Below are 20524 nucleotides of genomic sequence, written 5' to 3' on the forward strand. Positions count from 1 at the left end.
CGGGACTGGCTCTGGAGGAAAGGTAGGCAGGGGATTAGTGTCTTGAGTCAGGAATGGGTTGGAGCAAAGGGGAAAAAACAATCTTTTTTTTTTTTTAACACTCTTAGTCACCAAAGCTGGATTTTGGTGGAAGCAGTGTGGGTGCAGCTGAAACTGATTTGTGAGATGATGATAAGTTGGGTGAATGAGCCCTAACCCCAACAGCGATGCAGAGCTGGGAGGGTGGCAGTAGGATGGATTCCTCGGCCTGGGCGAGCAGCAGTAATGCTGTGTCCCCAGGATGAGCAGCCGGGCCTCCCTACAACCAGTCCTTCCTCTGTGGGACCGCGCTCACGGACATCATTTCTCCTTCAGAAAGCAGCAGTTTGTTGGATGGGAGCCGGAGATGGGCGACACAGCATAACAAAGAGAGTGGATGTTCAGTGACGCTTCGGGACGTGGGACTGTACCAACAGCGATCCTCTGAAATGTCAGCAATGCACGTGGGAGGGAAGCCGGCCCCGGCCCTTCAGAAAACAGCTTTGTGCCTTCAGCAGCTCCGTAGTTTCTCCCCCAGCTGAGAAGCGGGAGCTCTGGGGACACGGAGCGCTGGGCACACGGCTCGTTCCGTGCCCGTTTCCTTCTCCCGTGAGCTTGCTGCGGCTCCCACCCATGTCCGCGTCCCCCGTGCCGCGCTCAGGGCTGGCTGCTGCCGGCACGGCCCGTCCTTTGTGTGGCCTTTCCGCACATCTGCCCGTGGCTGCAGCAGACGCGTGGCCGTCGGCCTTTGTCACCGCTCTCGGTCCACCTGCAGCGCAGCGTGTCACAGCCAGCCGTTGTGTGGGGACGAGGGCAGGCAGCGCGGCACGGCCGGCGCGTCTGGGAGCACAGAGGTCGCAGTGTAAGCTAGAAAAATGGGCGCATTAACGGCGAGGCCGTGCGGAGCCGTTACCGACGGAGGGCTTTGTGCCGCCCGGCCGGCCCTGCGGGGCGACGCGTGGGGCCGCGGTCGAAGCGTGCCACGTTTCGTTTCTGCACCGCCATCCCCACCGGCTCTGGGGCTGCAGATAACGGCGCTTTTGTTACGATCCCGGCTCCCTGCGCAGCGCTTCCCAAATACCGCGCGGGGCCGTGCGGCACCCCGGCCACCTGCCGCTGCTGCGGGCCGGCTCCTCCGGGCAGCGCTGCGTGCGGTGCCGCGCGGCTCCGTGCCGCGAGGACCGGCACAAAGGTGACGCGGCCGACGGCGGCTCCACCGCGCGCCCCTCGCTCGGGACGACCCGCGGCCCCTCCGCCCCGCTCCTCGCTCGTCTCCACCGGCTCCCGGGCCGGCCCGGCCCCCTCCCGTCGGCAGCCAATGGCGGCTCGGGGCCGCCCGAGGGCTCGGCGCTGCCGGCGGGGGGGTCCCGGCCTCCGCTCGGACCCCGCGGGACGGGAGAGGGGCGCGGCCTCGGCGGGCGGCGGGCTGCGATTGGGTGGGGGCGGGGCCGGCGCTGCGCGGCTCGGTGCGGGCGGCGCGGCTCGGCGGGGAGCGGCGCGGAGCGGAGCGGCAGGTGAGGGGCGGCGCGGCCGGCGGGGGTCGCGGCGGGGGCGCGTCAGCGGTACGGCCGTGTCTGGGCCGGGGGCGGCGCTGACGACGCGGTGCCGGGGGCGGCGGGCGGCGGCAGGTGCGGCCCGAGGGCAGCGCTTTGTCTCCGCGTGGGGGATGGGCGCGGCCCCGCGGGGACCGGAGTGCGGTGGGGCCGCACGGGGCCGTCCGCCGGGCGATGAAGCCCACCCCGGGCCGAGCCCGGCGCCCAACCGTAGTCCCGGTGCGGTGGGAGAAGGGGGGGGGGGCTCCGGCAGCGGACTTCCGCGGAGGGGGGCGGTAGCGGGGCGGCCCCGGAGGGAAAGGTGGGAGTGGGGCCGGGTCGGGTCCTGGGCCGGGAGCTCCGCCCGAGCGCGGGGTGCCGGGAGCTTCCCAGCCCCGCGGGGCCGCGCAGCTCGGAGGGCCGAAGCCGGCATCGTAGCGGCTGGAAGGACTCGAAGGGGCGCGGGTGACCAGGGCTCGGCAGATGCGGCGGCGGCTGGAGAGCTGAAGTGTCCGGCGCCGCTCCTGGTACCGCCGTCCCGTGCTCCGCCGTTAGACCCGTTTTGCTGACTTTCAGCCGGCTAAATGCGGGCTGAGGGAGCTCCAAATCCGTCCGCCCCAAATCCCGCGCCGTGCTTCTCCGGTACCGGCGGCAGGCGGCAGGCGGCGGCTCCGGCACGGGCACCTCCGGTACGGGAAGGCCGTGCGCTCCGCTCGGGGCCGTGCCCTCTCCTTCTCCCAGCCCCGCAGTGTTGTGCCGTGCCGATGCCATTGGAGCTCTTCCCGTCGGAACTTTCTGCGCTCGGTGATGCCCGGCACGGCGTTGATCGCGGTGCGTTCGGTTCGGGAGTCGCCGTTTGAATGGAGGCGGCCGTGTGCTTTGTGTATGAAATACAGGAATCAGTGAGTGCTGCGTTAATGGGAGGTGTGCGAGTGTGAGGTGGGCAGCCAGCTGGGGCTGGAGTTGTTGCTGTGGGTCAGGAGAAGGTCGGAGTACTGTCCTGTGTTCTGTGAGGAATGGGTGCTTCCAGCAATGCGAACAGCACGGAGTCGTGCAAGTGGTAATGGGTCATTTTGGAGGCAGGGATGTCTGGCAGAGCTGGGATCTGCAGGGCTGAGGCTGGGCTTGGGTGGCTGTCAGGCCAGAAAGCTCACAGATCGCAGGGCCACCTATGGAAATTTCTCTTGAAATGTCTTCCAACATGTGAAAAGAGTTAGGTTAGTAATACGATTAACCATATTTAATCAGATTAAAATTACCAGCATAACTCTCTCGAGAAAGGTGGGCACAGACTGTCAGTGGCTGAGCTGTTCCCTCTGCTTTGTGCCGGAGTGAGGAGGGTCCTCTGAGTGCTGTGCTGGTGGGACCCAACGCACCCACAGAAGGTCTGTGCCATGGGATGGGGCTGCCTGCCCAGGGCTGCTGCCCAGCTCTGTGCAACAGAAAAGGAAAGGAACTGATGCTGCACACTTCCCGGAGCAACGCCGGGTATGGGCACAGATGCTTCATGCTGCGAGCTCACCTGCTGGGTGGACGTTCAGATGGAGGTGAGGCAACCTCCAACCACAAGGACTTCAGCTTCTCTTCCTCCCTCGTGCACCTGGACACAATAGGAGCAGGACTGGAGCCTTCCTGTTGCTCTTTGGTGAAGCCCCGTGTTTGATGCTCAACTGTCTGTGGCTCCTTCATTACCTATTGCAGAATCACTGAATAGATTCATCTTTTGCTGCTCATCAAAGCCGTAGGGGAGCTGCTTCTGCCTCGGTGGGAGCATGGCAGCTGGCTCTTGTTGTGCTGGTATTGTTTTTCTCATCCTGATATCTCAGTCATCTCTGACCTGGTGGTTGTGGTGGTGTCTTTGCAGGAGGCTTGCGTTGCTCTTTATCTGAGCATTGTCCTGTTTGCCTTCAGTGCTGGCAGGGAATCCTTAGAGAGCACAAGTATGTGCTTTTCGGGCTTTCCCCAGAGCCATACGGGCTTGGCATTGGTGCTGTGCAGCCATCCCCCTGTCCCACAGCCCGGGCTGCAGGTGCTGGCGCTGCGGCATTGCTGAGGATGCACCGACCTGTGCTGACACGTGCTGTGCCACTGCCAGGAGAAGCACAGGGGTTTGCTGTGATCTCTGGATATGCTGCTGAAGTAAGGACTTGTTTTCACTGCTAATAATTTATGTATTTTTTTAGCCAAGATTAACTAAGAGATCAGAGTGATTTTTGAGGTTACAGGAAGCAATTTAGGTCTCCATCTCGTTAACTACAAGCCGGCACTGCCTCCCAATGCTTGTGGAAAAAAGTGAAAGGAACAGATGGTGTCAGCTTAGGTGGATTTTATTTTTGTCTTCCATTTGGCAGAAGTTAAACTCATTTCGATTCTGAATCGCTTTTAAAGTGAGGATACAACTTTCTAACCCCTTATGTTACTCCCTCAGAAAAGAAAAGGAGGGGAGAATGAAGTGCAGCAGAGCTTTGTGTTGGCGTGATCTGATAGGAGGGTCTTCGAAGTCAGTTGAAAATAGGAGGTGAATCTTCAAATGGTTCAGATCTGAAGGAAATTCCCAGATACCAGACTTTAATTGCACATGAACTTTACTTGTTTGCTTGCAGTATAAACACCGCGAGCGCTGCAAAGAGTGCTTCTCCTGTGCCTGGCAAGTGAGTGAGTCTCACATTGCTTTTGGCTTTGAAGTTTAACTTTGGAATGGTGCGGAGTGGGTGGGCTGAGCTCCTGCAGCCTCTGCTCTGCACCAGGGCTTCTGCTTTCAAAACCCCCTCTGCCCATAGCAAGCCTCTGTTAGAAAATGGTGCTCGTTTCCTAAAGCGGATGGTATCGTTTTATCTTGCTGCTGGTGTCTGTTCCCATTCATCTCATGTCTGAGGTCTTTTGTCCGTGCCAGGGGGCTGTAGGTGTCACGGCTCAGGGTGAAGCTGTTGCAGCGGGACGCCGCTTGCTGGGTTCTGTGCTTCAGGGAGGCAGAGGAAGGCTGTGCCTGGCACTGCCGAGGGGGCTGGTTGTGTTCAGGCATCTGTCTGTGCTGCTGGAACGAGCTTTCTGGCCAAATTGCATTTAGCTCTATAAATAGAGTGGGTGTATTTGACGTCTTTCCCCACTGTAATCTTTCTGAAAATTACAGCGTTAGCAGAAGTGTGTTCAAGCTTAAGGTTTCTACACATGCGTGCATCCAAAATGATTTTTGTTTTGAACACTTCCCATAGCTCTCCTGTCTTGAGCCGTATTGCTCTTTGTGTAGGTGAAATCGCTGCTCTGTGTTGGGTCATGCAAAGAGCCAGAGGGCACAGGTCTGTGCTCTGCTCCTGGAGAACGTGTGCTCTTGGTATCAGAATTGTTTGAGTCAGAAGGAATCCTTAAAGGCCATCTGGTCCAATCCCCCGTAATGAACAGGGACACTACAGTTCCATCAGGTGCTCATCCAGCCTGACCTTGGGTATCTGCAAGGACAGGGCAGCCACCGCTCTGCACAACCTGTGCCAGTGCCTCTGTGATCCTGCTGCTGCTTACCAGTGGCTGCCCCACACCCTGCATGGCACCGCGAGGAGTCCTGGGCTGCAGTCCCTGTGCAGTGCCAGCCTCTGGGAGCAGCTGGCTGAGCAAGCAGAGGAGGAAGTGCTCCCAATAGTGCTCCCCAAGTGCTCTGCTCGGATGTGCATCCTTGGGACAGGAATTTGAGATGCAGAAAGGAGCCAGGATGTCAGAGATGCACTTGTATCTACTGGCCCAGACCTCATCAGAAGTCACGTTAGCACTGAAGGTGTAGTGTTTTGGATAGCTTGGGCTTAACAGCCTTGAAGCTACTTGTTAACACTTTCAGCTTTGATTTGAGCCTGATTGTATTGCGTGTTCCCCCTGGAAGTGCTGGAGAAAGCAGATCTGTGGATTACCATGCAGGAAGTTTTCATGTCAGGGGGTCTGGTAACTTCTGGCATCGCCTCTCTGCTGCCTTCCCCACCCCAGAGCCCTGAGCTCCTCTCACCCATAGCCAACAGATGGCTGTGCTGGAGAACTGAAGCACAGAAGCAGCTCTGGGCTTCTGAATGCCACTGTCAATGTTTTGATCTCCATTTGCATGCTGTTCGGCTTCCCGCATGCAGATCGCAGCCCATTACTGATTGATTCTGCCCAACAGAATGGTAAAACAGGCGTGCGGCGGAATTAATTGCATGGGAGCGATGCGTGCCGCTGTGGGAAACAGAGAAGTAGGAACTGGAGGCTCTGTTTATTTGCCAGCTCTTGTTTGCTAATTTACCATTCCAAGAGAAGTTGCTGAGATGAACTGTGGAAATGTTGAATAGAGGGGGAGACTAATTGTGAGTTTCTATTCTGACCCTTAGCTGGGGTGCATCCCGGCTTGCATTTTGTGTCAACCTGAGACTGTTAAGAGAGATTCAAAGCAAAGACCATGAGGACTTCTGGCTTTTGTCCTCCACATGGGTGCAGCTTTCTTATGGCTCCAGCTGAGTTGTGTTTTCATTGCTGGGCTTCCCAGCTGAGCTGAAGTCTCTGAATTAAGGCTTTAAAGAGTAGAAAGCATAGGCAAACCGGTAGCCACATTGCAAGCCCGTGTTGTTGCAGAGCCAACCGCTGAAATGCACCCCCAGCATCCTGCAGCATGGACCACCTAGAGCCCCAGCTCTCGCAGTAGATTAATGAATGCCAAACTCATTAGCTACAGACAAATAACATCTGAATAGAGGTTACCTTTTAGATAATGATGATGGTGAGTTTCCTCCTGGGGGGTTGCGTGTGCTGTTAATGTACAATTTGGTACTGATGATTTTTACCACCCATTGACCTATAGGCAGATCTGTCTTCTGTTCATCTCCAAGCTGGTCTTCTGCGTGTGAGAGATGTTGTCCCTTTGGTGTGTTTTGGACAGGAGGTTTGGAAGCTCAGGTGGTGGAAGGAGCATTGACCTTCTGACAGCTGCGAGGAAAAAAAATTATTACAGAACTGCAGTTTCTTCAAAATGAAAACTCACTGTGTACATGAGTTAATTCCCTTTGTTTTTTGTGGGATGTAAAGGTCACTTTGTCTGTATCTAAACTATGACAAAATCGATAGTCTAATCAATTTCTAAAGTAGATTTAGTCTAAATGACTTCTGTTGTGTGCTGTGAGCTTTGATGTGTGAACGTGTCCCAAAAAGCCACTAGAACAGTCAATGCAGAGCATCACGGCAAATAGCCTCACAGAATTTGCAGGAGAGTTTTCAGTCCCATTCACTGTGTCCACAGGGCTTTTTTTCCCTTGCCCAGTCCCAGCACGGCTTCCTCCTGCTGTTCCCACTGAAAGAATGGATCCCTGAGAGCAACAAAAGCAGTCACGCAGTTCACTTGAGCAGTCATGCATAAAGATGGGCAGACTTTCTGCTGTGAAAACCAAAGGGCAGCCTCCCCTGCCACCAGTTTTCCATGGGTTCTGAGGAGGATGCTGAGGATCTTGCACAGGAGGACGGTGTCCCTAGCGTGCACTGGATGCTGCTGTTCCCCTGGGCTGGGGCTGTCATAGCAGCCATTAAGTGTAGTGCTCTGCAAATAAAAAGGTAAGGTGCAATGATAGCAGCCACACAGCCAGCTCAGAGTTGCTTTATTTTGAGAGATGTGAAGGGTTTGATACATGTGTCTGTTTTCTACTGGAACAGCAGTAGCAAGAGCTCTAGTCCTCATGGCATGGGGTGCATGGCTGACGTGCAGAAAAAGCATTAATCCTTTGTGCAGTTATCTTGAATAACTCTGATCTCTGGTGAGATTAACGAGGGATAGTTATTGTTTTAAATGTACGCTGAGGGTTCAGTTCATTGTTGGAGCAACTGGAAAGAGCCAGGTTAGAACACGGCAGCAGGTGGCTGCATCCATGTGATGTGCTTCTTCGGGACTTGGGCTTGGAGCTGTGCAGCGGTGTAAATAATTCATCTGTGCCAACATCAACAGCATGCCTCGTGATTATTTAAAAAAAAAAAAAAAAAAAGGCTGATGCCTCTGAAATCGTGGGTTCCAGGGGATGTGTCAGAAAGTGAAATATTTCTAGCAGTTGTCCTCAGTGTCAGCGCTGCGCTCTGTGTTGTTCAGGACTTGTCAGGTTTCCAGAAATTAAAGTAACTGCTAGCATTGGTCCAGCAGACAGTGTGATTGCAAATCCAAAACCATGGCTGGAAGTGACAGGTCTGTTGGGATTTTCTTGCTTGAAAAGCCTGAATAGTATGCACGTCTTGGGCAGAATGGGAATGGGGCAGATGAGTAGTAAAGGTTTCCTTAGAGCTTCGGTAGAAATGCTTCAGTGGAGTCTGAGAAAGCTCCCTGCACTCAGATAACTGACTATTAGCTGACTGATTTAATCTTTGCAATCTGTGATTTCTGCAGCTGCCTCCATTATTCTGCAAAATGGGTTCAGTGAAGGAAAGGCCATTTGATGCAGGCGAGTATAGATGTCTGTGTGTGCCGGTGATGCTGTTTGCTGCCCAGCTGGGTTCACCAAAGCAGTGGCTCTGGTGGTGATGTGGGTTTTGGGGAATGGCAGTAAAATTGTTGTGTAGGGAATAAGGAAGTCCAAAGCTATTTGGGAGCCAAAGAAAGGTGCCTCGTGGCAGCTGACCTGACAAGACTGACCTGTTGATTGTCAAAACCTATGCAGAGGTGACTTGGTTAAAGCACACACATAATTGACTCTGAGGAACTTCTCTGCTGGATTAAAGAGAAAAAATTAATGGCTCAAGGCAGAAGGCAAATAAGAAATTAGACTGACCTTATTGCCAGAAAGAATGATGGAGCCATCGGAGTAAACTATTAGGATGTGCACTTCTGTTTTGGCCTCCAAACATCTCTGGCCTAGTTGCACAGAATTGCTCAGAGGGTTTTGCGGCAGTGTAAGCAGGACGGTGCAATGGTGTAAGTGCTTTCTGCAGGAGGTTAGGGTGGTCTCACACTGAATTACATAGCTCAGACTAGTCCTACTGCAATTGGTTTCAGTTGTTCTGTGCTTCAGAAGTAACCTCAAGCTTGATGCAGCTATTGTTCCTCTCCCCTCTTTTAACTCCCAAACTTTGTGTCCAAATGTTTTATGTGGTGGGGTCGTTGCACCCTAGGTGGGAAGAATCTTCTTCACGACAGTGAAGAATCTTCTTCAGGAACATTAACTTGATGCTTGCACTTCAGGGTTACATCCTCTTGATGCTTCTCATGCTATTTCTTACACTGTTACTGCTCCCTTTATCTTTCTATTCTTGCTTTACTTAAACTTTCTACAAAAGTAGAGTTTTTTATTAAGCACGTGGTATATAAACCACTGTCTAAAATGAGGAGCGGTGTTAAATTCCAACTGCTTTTAAGGAATTTCAGTCCGTTTCATTAATCTCCTGTATTCAGTGCTGAAAATCCCATAGAAGAAAATATGATAAACTTCAGTTTAACCCATGATTGTCTCAGAATAACTTGTGATTGTTTGCAGGCTCATGGCTAATTTACAGTTCTGTAAAGCTGGTTAAATCATTGAGGTCACACAGCCTGAATGCTTGGGTGATGCAGGGCAGTGGATTTCCCTCAGTTTATGCCAACATCTAAGCTGAAACCGGATATTAAGTGTTGTGTGTGATGGGTGTTCTGGGGACGTGGTGGGCGTGGGTTGATAGTTGGACTGGATTATCTTAGAGCTCTTCTCCAACCTTAATAATTAGTGATAGAGGACTTGCCATACTGAGTGCGTTCTAAGACACCTCCAAGAAAAGTAGTTTGGAAAACAGACCTGAAGTCCATCCATCCATTCCAGGGACCTGCAATTGGCAAATCATTAACTTTGGTCTGAATAGGTTAAGTAATGTGGCACACATTCTGTTTGGCTTCTGATTGACTGTGTAATGGCCAACATCAGCAGTCTGTCGTGCACTGGAGTGCGAAGTCTGCTAATTAATGCACTGGCAACATGAAACCAATGTTTGCACTGAAGAAATTTGCTTCTTGGGGCCATATGGTGGCTGGGAATATTAGGATTGTGTTGTGACTCTGTGGTCATTCATGTATGATGCCTGGAGCTCTGGTGTTCCCCCAGACATGTAGCCAGGCTTGGGGCCGAATGTGCTGCTTCAGAGAACCTGGTAACTGGTAGGCCAAAATCAGCACAAGGCCCAGAGCAGCAGACGGGCTTGCTATCTCTCTTGCCCCACTATGATAGCTTTGTTTCAGTAAATGAGATTTATTTGTAAGATATTGATAGGTTTTTGCCAGTTTAAGAGCATTTGGTGCAGTCAGCTCTTTGCTTTTCTTCTGCTGTCTCAGCCCTGCCTTGACTACTCCTTTCCTTTACTTGCCAAAAGCAACAAAAAAAGAGGTATTAAAGCAGCCCATCTAGTTGTTCTCGTGCAATCTAGCAACTCTCAGTGCTGGAAGTTGGCCTCCTCCTGCTGTATGTCTGGTAACACTAGCCTCTGTTGTTTCCTTGTGCTGCTTTTGAAAAATACTGTTTTGGTTTCTCTGTGAGAGAGATGGTTGGTCTGTAAGTGTATGCCAACCCACCTCATTATTCTTTTTGAAAATCCTTCATCGGATCTTTTCTGTTATATGGTTTAAAAGGGGAGAAAAAAACTCAATTCCCTTACCCCTGGAAACAGCAGTGTCCTTGTTCTGCTGAGCTGACTGCTGGCCACACCAATCGGTGCCATTTCCTTTGTCTTCGTTTACCTTAGAGTTCAGCTATAAGTTGTTTCAGGCTGGGCTATTTCTGCTCTGTATCTTTTGTACGATCTGTTACATCAATATCCTGAATGCTGAAGGAACTGCTCTTTAACAGAAACAACCTGGTCTTAAACTACCAAGCATGGCAGGAGCGAGATGGTTGTTGCCCTCCAAGTGAAGCTCTGCGTGTTTGCTCTCATAAAACACTTTGGCTAGAGCATCCCCATGCAGAAGAATGTGTAGGTCAGGGCCAGAACCATGGCCATCTTCTGCCTCCAAGCTGGCATTTGTCAGCCACGTGCCTTCTGCTTTCCACCTTTCCCCGATCCTCCTCAGCCCTGTGCTCCCCAGGGGCTCTGCAGCCCTGTTAGCTTTAAGTGGGAGGCATTCGCCTTCCCTGCAGAACCTCCACTGCCAGCTAAACCCGGAGCAGCCACGTGGATTTATGAAGGCATAGCATGCCTCAGGAGTGCCCCTCTGAAGGAGCTGGGAGTGATGGAAGAGATCCTGCCTGATGTGGCATGTAGCATTCTCGTTTCTTTTCACAGAGACACAAAGCAGGAATTCCCCGAAGCAAGGTAAGAAAAACAGCTCTCTCAGCTGACTCAGAATGAGAATGAGTTAGGCTGCCTGGCACGGAATCAGGGAGGTGGGTGATAGACAGAATTACAAGAGTGCAATTTGAAGTGAGTTTTTGGTGGGAGATGACATTAAATTGCAGGAGCAGAGGGTTGTGTGCTTTTGGTTAGTGCTAAGAGCTGGCATTCCTGAGTTACTGACTGGGGCTCTTTTCTGCGCCTTGGCTGTGGGCCATTCGAATGCTTTGCACTTGAAAGAAGAAAAGTTTCAATCTCTTTGGGTTTGCAGACTTCTCAGTGTTTTCAAATAGAGATATGCCAATGGATTTGTTTTTCTAATTACCTTTAATTACATTTGTAGACAACTAAAGTTGACAAACTACAAATTTAAAAAAGTCACCAACGCAAGTGGCGAGCTCCGTGGAATACCTTCACCTCTCTGTGATCCCTTCCAGCCATCTGAGCACAGCCTGCATTTTCCTTTCTTGTCTGGCGCGCGCACACAGGCGTGTCTGAACTTTTTCTTTGATTTCTTGCAGATCTGAAACCAATCCCTCAGAAACTGCTGGGTGTTTGCACAGGGCAGGGTGGGTGGCTGGGCACTGGGGCTGACCAAGTGCTCGGTAGGTGCAGAGCAGGCTGCGTTTATGGGGCTTTGGTGCTGGGAAGGAATTTCCTTTCCTGGCTTAGGTAGAAAGAGTGTCCAACGTACAGCTTTCTTCCTTTGCTTTAGCATTCTTTGAGGTTGTTTCCTATTTTACAAATGCATCTTTTGAGAACTGCCAGGAAAATGTCTCTCTCAAATGGAAATGGAAATTTCTGAGCTCAGAGGGATGAAAACCTTTGGGTCTGAGCTCACTGAGTGAAAAGAGGATTACCAACCAGCCATTCTTTGGCGTGCAAAGCAGTGGAGCAAAGTCTGCAGAGGCTCTCCGAAAGTTATTGGCTTTCCTCAGGAAGGGAACTTGTGAACAGAATTAAATGAGCTCAATCCCGTCCCATTCCCTATTGCAAGTGGAGAGAGCAGTGGCAACTTTTAATTTGGTAGGTGCTCAAACAAAATGGGAGACTTTTCAAAGCAGGTATCTTGGAAACCCGTGAAGAGCCAGTGTTTCTGGAGATAAGAGAATTAATGGTTTTGGGGCTGTGTCTTGACCTAACAGAACACAGGGTAAGGGAGGCAGTGCTGCTTTTCCCAGAGCTATTTGAAGAGTTCTGAAAGGAGGATGGGCTGCTGGAGCAGATGCAGATGGCACATTTTCTTTGGAGGGTGTAAAGCATGCCAACGTATAAACTGCATCTAAACAGAAAGACGTGAGACAAGGCCTGCACATCTCTTTCCTCCTAATTACCACAGCTCAGCTGCCGCTATCTCTTACATATCTGAAAAGTGATAATGACACTGTCTTGAATGGCAAAGCAATAGTAGGGAGACTCCCTTTTTTATTTTCTAAGCTGTTCTCTAGAACGTAGAAGTTATTCAAGAATATCCTGGGTTGTCCTAGGACGTGTTACCTTTTCAAGAAGCTGGAAGACTTCTCCCCAGTGTTCCATGAGAAATGGTGCCTGAGATTATTGGCAGCGGTTCCTTTGGGTGCCAACTCCAGAAACAAGGCTTTCAGATCTCATAACTCGCAGCACCTAAAGAGGGAAGAGATGGTCAGTTTGGATATGAGCTCCTCTTGGAGAAACAGGGACTTCAGGGAGGTGAGGATAATGCTGTGGTTGTGATTGCATTGCAGTGGTGAAGAAAGCTTGGAGGCAACCACGGCTCCCAGAGGGTCCCTGGGGGACAGTTCTGGATTGGGTGTCTGTCTCTGAAATCTCATCCAGTTGTGGTCTCTGGCAATTCTGCTGGTTAGCTATTAACTTGTTCGATATCCCCTCACCCCTGGCCCTGCCCTGTTTCACTGTATTCCTGTAAAGCTGGTTTAAGAAGCAGCTTTGTCCAAGTGTCTCTCCTGTCTCTCCTCATGCTCTGTCAGTCCCAGGAGAACGTGCTGGCACTGGTGCCTTTGCAGTCTGGATTCCTTTGTCCTTTTGGCTCTGTCCCTTCCCCTCTGAGCAGCCCCTGGGGAGCCCCATCTTAGGGCAGGATGTGGGGTGACTCTTGGCTGGGAAACTGAGCAGCGGGGGAAAGGCAAAACTGTGCTGAATAGCCCTGCTTTTTTTAGCTGAAAGGAGAATGTCCTCCTTCATACGCAGGCTCTTCCTGCTCATGCCCATGCATAGCCCCTTCCTGCTCACCACGTACGGCTTTCTCTCGCTGCCTCGGGGCGGCATTCAGGTTGGAGCAGATCAGAAAGAGCAAATGGCATTAAGAGAGCTTTCTGCAGTGGTGTTTGCTTTCTTTCTGCAGAGGACTCTGCTTTTTACGTGCTCAGCTGCCTACTCCTGTTTCCCCTTGTAGGATGTTTCTTAGAACATCTTGTAACTGTGTTGGGCCGTACAGCTCTTCCATTCCCTCCTGCAACAGCCAGCTCCTTTGGCATTTTCACAGGGAGGGAATAAAAGTGGAAGCAGTAGGATGCCTGTCCGTTTGTATCAGCCTGGGAAATGGTAGATTTCTCTCCAGAACCCTTTGCCTCAGGCACATTGCCAGAAGGCATCTAGATGCTGTTCTTCAAACACATGCAGTTCCGAAGCCAGAAGTGCAGGAAGCTCATGAACTGCCATCAGCTGAAGGCTGGACAGTGTGACCTCCTGCCTCCTGAAAATCGCTGAGCTGAAGAGCTGTGACTCCCGGATGCTCAGGAGATGTGAGCAGGCTGCAGTCCTGGCTGCGCTGCGGGAGGGTCTGCTCAGAGGTGGATCTCATCTGTATTTGTAAATGTGGGACTTAGGGATGAGGTTTATTGGGCAATGTTGGCGGTAGGTAGATGGTTGGGCTAGATGAACATAGAGGTTTTTTTCCAACCTTAATGATTTTATGATTCTACTGTAGGAATTTATCCAAAATCTGAGTCAGAAGAATTAGAATTTGCCTAAATGTTTTGGCAAGGAAGTGATTGCCGCCTTTGCGGACCTTGTGCGCAGGTTTCCTTTCTTCAGAGCATGAGGAATGTAAGGCAAATTTGAGTTTGGAGCTGAAAGGCATGTTTTTAGCAGAGGCATTGGGATGGACTCCAGCCCTTTGGTGCTCCGAAACAACAGAAGCGATGGGCTCTTGGAGCCAGCAGCCCAGTCCCAGCTCTGGTTCGGCCTTCCACAAGTGACCTCTGTCCCTGGATGGGAGCATAAAGAGCCTCAGTGAGCTCAGGCTGAGCTGGGCTTCTGCCTGTCTGCTCTGGGGAGAGAGTAACCTCAGTGTTCCTGGCCCCTGGCTGCTCTGAGACTGCTCGCTTGGTTTAGCTGCCAAAAAAAGACATCTGAAAAGCATACATTGCTCTCCTGTGTCCTGACTTCTGTAAAATACAGGTTACAGTTCATTCCCGTGTATGGTGCTGGGTAATTTTGCAGAAGAGAGAATGGCACTGCTGCAGCTATCTGCACAGCGCAGCACAGTGAGGTCTTGGTTGTGCTCGGGCTCCGGAGTGCTATTCTGGGCGTTATTAACTGGATTATGTTACACGTAGGGCTCTGATGGCACAGAGCCGCTCTCAGGATGTTAACTGTTTCTATTAAGCTTTGTGTTTAGAGCTCTATGTGGCAGAGGGTGATGCTTGCTGAGCGTTCCCACAGCTCAGTGGTCTGTGTGTCTGTAGGGCACGGGAGGGTTTGCGTTTGGCTTGCACACTTGCTGACTTGTGGATGCTGTGTGCATTAATGGCTTTGGTGTAGCAGTTGTGTAGCTGCAGGTGCTGTAGCAAGAGGCTTTATGTACAGAAGTGCAACAGAAACTTTACAACGTGCCAGCAGTGTGTCATGAGGGATAAAGCCAGATGTAGTGTGTTGTTGGACAGAGTGCCTCGTAAGATGCCATCGAATATGGGTTCTTGTGATTCCTGATAGCCCCTGAATGAGCATTGCTGAGATTTGGTTTTGTTTAGGATGAAAGCAGCTGTGTAGATAACAAAGGGCCTTCCTGGATCTGTGCGGTTTTTGTTGTTTTGCTTGTCTGCTTTCAGAGGGAAGACGGATATCCCGCTTTCATGGAAACAAAACCAAAACCCAAACAATCACAAAGGAAACCCTCTGATAGGTTTGGTGACCCAAGCAAACTTGATGCCTAATTAGTGAGAAACCTAATGGTTTTCCTGGTGGGATCCACGCATCAGAAGTGTTCACCACCAGAAGTGTTTGCCATCAGAAGTGCAGAGAGAGGTCAGAGATGATGGTGTGCAGGCTGGTCCTGACAGCAGCACTCTGCCAGCAGAGCTGTGCTGAGCTTGGGGCACAGGTGGCCATGCAGCAGAGCTGTGGCACTGGTACAGGAGTTGTGGTTGTGCCAGTGGGAGAACACTTCTGGTCCCGAGGTGTGGGCGTGCGTGCTTCTGCTGCTTTGTGTTAAAAATGGAGGGTGAACTCCGACATGAGGAGGCAGTTTGCATGGTTGAAGTCATTAAAACAGGAGGGAGTGCTGGTGGGGGGCGGAGGAGGTAGAGTCAGATGGGGCTGCGAAGGGGCAGCAGTGGGAATCAGTACCAAAAATGAATTTTGCATGAGTGGGGCGTGAAAGGGTAAATAGTCCTTCAGATCAGGTTCTGTTCCTGAGCCCTTCTCCACAATTTCCTACAACGTAAACACCAGATCTCCAAGCGTGACAGTGCTGGGGGTGAGCTCCCACCCAGCCACTGGGCTCCTACTGGGGAGCTGCTGTGTTGGGAGACCCCTCGGCCCCCAGCGTGGCTCTTGGAAGGCAGCAGGGCTGGGATCCTGGGGCAGAAGGTAGGAGGAGGGCTGGGCCTGCTCTGCTCCCCCTGCCCCCGGGTGCCAGGGAGTGACAGCTTGTGGGCAGGCAGCCAAGCTGGGAAAGGAGGAGTGTGTGAGGCCTTCGGCTTTCTCATGCTTTATCAGGCTGCAAAGAATAGCTCGATATTCAGCCGGCGTTGGTGCGGGTCAGGAGAATGGAAATAGGATCTTAACTCCTGACACGCCGGGGGAAGGCCTGACTGCCAGAGTGAGGGCTGCTTCCCGAGGCTTTCTGTGCACCGAGAGCCTTTCTGAGCTGTGCCCTCGGCTCACCCGTGTCACAGGGGACACCCCCAGCAGGGACACGTTGGCTGGGGGCAGCGGGCCAGGGACGGACCCGGTGCTGATGGAGCTGGCAGAGTGCTGCACGTTGGCACACAGGGAGTTAAGTGCTGCCAGTGGCTGAGGGTGAGCCCACCTCGGGGTGCCGAGCTCCATTCCCACGGCTGAGGCTGGGGGAGGGCTCCTGGGGGCTGGGAAGCATCACCAGGCTCCTGCGGGCCTGTGTGGGGCTGGGAGAGAGTTGAGCCGCCAGGCAAGGACTGCTGCGTTGTCACCACTCGGCCGTGTCCCCTGGGTGAGACCCTCCTGCGAGCAGATGGAGGTGGCCTGTGGGCAGACACCCTGCCAAGGTGTCTGAGAGAAAGGAGAGCAGGGTTAGAGCACCCGTTCAGCCCCTGGAAATGCTCTGAAGCCCGAGGCAGTCGGTGTGAGTGGAACCCAGCGGCAGCATCAAGGAGAGATGAGCCCCAGGCTCAGGGTTTAACTCTGCTGGGCTGTGCTCGTGGTGTGGCCAGAGGTTGGGTTTTAGTCTGTGCCGGGCTGACTGGCCTTGCTCCCACCCTGGATCCTCTCTGGAGAAGACGAATTGCTGCGGTCCTCATACAGGCTGTGCTGGCACCAGTATCTGGAGGGCAGAAGCTCTAGGAAGTGTCTGTAAGATGAAAGCTTGATTTTTTTTTTTTTTTTTTAATTTATTTTTTTCTGTGCATGGCCACAGGAGTCAGCAGCTAGCAGTGAGACAATACATACACTGTTAACACCAAAACATGTAGAGATTCCCCTTCTGAATCTCACCGATGGTTAACACCAGCACCCAAACACCACTGTTAGGCAGCAGTCCTTATTCAGCTGCCTGCACAGAGCTGAGCTTTGCAGCATGCTGCAGCTCTGCGCTCTGTCCTTTCCCCCCAGCAGCAGGGTTGTGGCTGACGCATGCTCTTGGTGCAGGGAAGCACAAAGAGCAGCTTGGGGCTGTAGCAATAGCTTGGGACCCAGGTGCAGTGAGAATGCACCAGCTCCTGCGGGGACGGAGGGTGTGTTCCTATTGTGCGTGCTCCTGTTGGTTCTGTCAAGCTTCCCCTCATTATTCCTGCCTTGAGCTGTCTCAGCCCCAAGGCAAAGCGTCCAGAAGGCTCTGTAGGCTTTGCCCTTGAGAGGCGTACGGTCCTTGGAGAATGGCTGTTCAAGAGAAGCATGGCAGTGGGCTGAATTGAGGCTGTTTCAGGCTGCACAGCTCTGAGCTAATCTCCCAGAGGCAGAGACATTACTCACCAATCAGGAATGTGTCTGTATTTTTCCTAATGAGAACAAAACATTTTATCCCTGTTCATTAGCGAGAAGTTAGGGTGTACTGTTGCCATGCCAACAGACTCCTCTCCCCTGCAGACACACTGGGGGTGTCCTCCGTGCCGTGGTTGGAAGGGTGAACGGGAAGGCTCGTTCTGGCGAGAAAAAGATCCCATTGTTTTCCCAGGGCCGCCTGGACTTTGTGCAGCTGGCCAGCCCTTGCCTCCTCAGGGGGAAGGGAGCCACTGCAGGAGTCAAGTGCAACAGAGGTTTAATTTATTGGAAAAAGAGTCTTTACACTTCATGTTATGTTGTTTTTTTCCAGCTTGAAGCATACTCTTCAATAAGAGAAATGAAGGTGTCTCAACGTTCCCAAGAGTCCAGATGGTAAGCAAAACGCGCCGGGGGTCAGCACTGGGACACCCATGGACTGCTGCAGCCCGCTGGGCTCCTCTGTGTTCCTCATTGGCCCTTTGTGCAGCCACTGTCGTACCAGGCGGCTCCTTGCTGCTGCTGTGTAATGAATAAGTTCACCTGATGGGCATCACCACCTGTGGTTAGTGGGCAAGTGGGTTTACCAGGCACGTGGTCCCCTGGAGAGAGCGAGTGGCAGCATGTGAGAATGCACACTTCTTCCTATTACGTACGGAGCTCCTACCAAGGACAGAGGATGTCTCAGAAGATGTCATCTGTAGGGCTCTGGTGTAAAGAGAATTATTAACTCCAAAGGTTGCCTGCCCATTTTCTTATCGTTGTCTTGGTTCTGCATCCCTCCTCCTGAGCTCCTGTCTCTTTCCCAGCGGACCGTTGGGATGTGTGGACTGCAGCAATGTGTACATAGGGCTGCTGTACACCTCCTGCTAGTCCTCTGCAGCTCTGGTGCTACAATTCCACCCCTACTGCAATGTAAAGTAACTTGCAAATTAGAATTCTCTGTAATGAGCTTAATCTGCAGAAAGAAACAAACAAGTGTGCCACTTTCTGATGATGCTCTGTGGCCAGAAGCGGGCTGGTGAGTGTGACTAAATCTGAAGACAGCCTGCTGGAGCAGGGTGATGTGCATATCTGGCTGTCAGTCACTTTGCAGCACAGTGAGGTGCTTTGTGCTGGCTGAGCTCGGTGGTGTTGACAGCTACAGACCCTTGAAGAAATGTCTCCTGAAACTGGAGTTCTCCTTTCAGACTGCATGCTGTTCCAACTGCCTAGCTGTGACTCCTATTCCCATTCACCTGGCAAAGCACTCTGAGTGAAAGTGTGGAATTCGAATACTGGAATTTGAATATCAAATGGAGGGTGGTACAGCAGAGATCCCAGACTGAATGAGCTGCTGGAGATCTGCAGATCTGCATGAACTTCTGGTTGGGGGGTGAAACCCTGGCACCTGGACACTAGCTGCTGGCTTAGATGAGTCACTGACTATTGCACTGAAGAGATGAGTATCACTTGAGAGCACGGGAGCGGGAGCCCTTCATCAGAAAGTATTTTGCTTGTTGGACTTGCAGCTGTAGCAGCAGGAGGGTTCCATAAAAACAAAAGCAGTGAACAAAGCCAGACAGCATCCTCTAGCCCAGGCTTCTGTGTGTGTGCAGCTCGTTTGATTCCAGTTTGGTAGTGGAGCTAGATTAAAGTCTTGAATGTTAAAGAGCAGGCTTTATGAAAACCTCTTTTGATCTGGAGTCTCTGTGAATAAATCTTGAGCTCATGTAGCACATGTACAGGGATTGGTGAGTCGAGTTTCCTCAGCTTTTTGCTGGCTCTGGGTGGTTCAAGTAAAACCACTAAATCACAGCTGTTTGAAATAGGAAAGGAGTAGTAAGTACTTGAGATGATTTGAATTCAGTCTTTTCTGAGTCTGTGCTTTTAGGGTACTTAAAATTAAAAGACCATAGAGAGGACTGCATGCTGCATATATGCGATTGTATTCTTTGAGGTAGCCAGCTGATTCTGTCCAGACCCTACTAAACAGTGCCCCAGCAAAACTGCACTGGAAGAAATGGTTTTTAGTCCATTTAAGTGCAGAAGATCATGGCTGAACAAACTAACTTCTGGAATGTGAGTTACGGTTATTATCCAAGTCGCGCTCTGCTTCATTCTTGTGCAGCACGAGTAGCAACTCGGTGTTACCTAGGAGAGCGCTGTTTGTTCCCTCCTCTCCTTTGTAAACAGCATAGGGGGTGATTGCTGCCCTATTTTGTGTCCCACCTTTTTTCTTTTTCCTTTAGATTAAGGATAAACATACAACTGCTGTGCTGTGGGCAGAGCTAGAACCAAGAACGTTTGCTTTTGGGGCAGGGGGCATGTTTTTCCCCATGAGGAAACTGTGATGTTGCATTTTGGCTGTAGGCATTCCCTTCTCATTGCTTCCCATGCCTGGCAAGCAGTTGTGTACGCTGTGCTCTGCAGAGTGCTCAGAATAGTGATATTTTGGGTATTTCTAGGACACGTACTTCATCTGTGATATAAAGCCTCTGTATAACTACCTCAGACTCCTTGTTTAGTTCACAATGTGAGGTTTCAGTGAAAGACAGATCCAGAAAGTTTTATGGTCTTGCATCTTGTTGTCTCATAGTTCTGTTTCTGAGATGTCCACTGCACGCTGAGCTGCTCTTCACAAGACATGCAGGCTCTATTCATTTGATTATTAATCCTTGTAATAACAAGGTTTTTGTTTCAAAAGTGTTGAGCTTCTCTGAGTATAAAAATAACGCGGGTGTACGTATACCACGGTGGGATGAAGGACAAAATTCCAAATATGTTCCTACATTTTGCTTCTAAAAGCAGGTGATACCTATACCATGACTGTGTGAGAATAAACACTTTCTGTTATGTTTCAGTGCAATTTTTGTGCAACGTCCAGGGCTGGAATGGTTTGATGTCACCAAAGATGCAGGCAGCACTGCCATACTGTGTTCTAGAAGCTCAGCTGGTAGGGAGAGCCAAGTCCTTTACCCATCGGGTGCTGCAGAAGAGATGAGAATGGTTGGGTTCTGCTTTGTTAGAGGAGCATTTGAGTTCTGTGTGCTGTTTGGTACCAATCGCCTTGGAGGGTTCTCCCCTTTGGTTGGAACCAGTTGTGGGTTCTTTGGGATGTGAACTGGTCCTTCTAGCCCTTAGTAGCCTTAATTGTGAGGTAGGCTTATATTAAAAAAAAATAAAAAATAAAAATAAAAATGTTGTCAGCACTAAGCATTGTAATGTTAAATAATTCACTGGCTGTCTTTTGAATTGTTTGGTTTTAATGACCTCACCTATTTTTCTCTAATTCTAGAAACACTTCTACATTCCTGTAACTTAAAAAG

At 51.2% G+C, this 20524-nt stretch overlaps 1 protein-coding gene across 4 annotated transcripts in view; it reads left to right on the forward strand.

The window, feature by feature from the left end:
• The first annotated feature begins 1414 nt into the window (after positions 1 to 1414).
• PLXNB1 (plexin B1) overlaps positions 1415 to 20524 on the forward strand; it is a 68349-nt gene continuing 49239 nt past the window's right edge. The window contains exons 1-2 of one of the 4 annotated variants that reach the window (XM_085235388.1): positions 1415 to 1532; positions 17551 to 17612. The gene's annotated coding sequence lies outside the window, so the exon portion shown is untranslated. Of the gene's footprint in view, positions 1533 to 2219; positions 2382 to 13991; positions 16593 to 17550; positions 17613 to 20524 lie in introns of those variants that run through there. The other 3 variants (XM_085235389.1, XM_085235390.1, XM_085235392.1) reach the window with 3 other exon arrangements.

Source organism: Meleagris gallopavo, chromosome 14, assembly GCF_905368555.1.
Source record: "Meleagris gallopavo chromosome 14, MGAL_WU_HG_1.1, whole genome shotgun sequence".
Classification (NCBI taxonomy): Eukaryota; Metazoa; Chordata; class Aves; order Galliformes; family Phasianidae; genus Meleagris; species Meleagris gallopavo.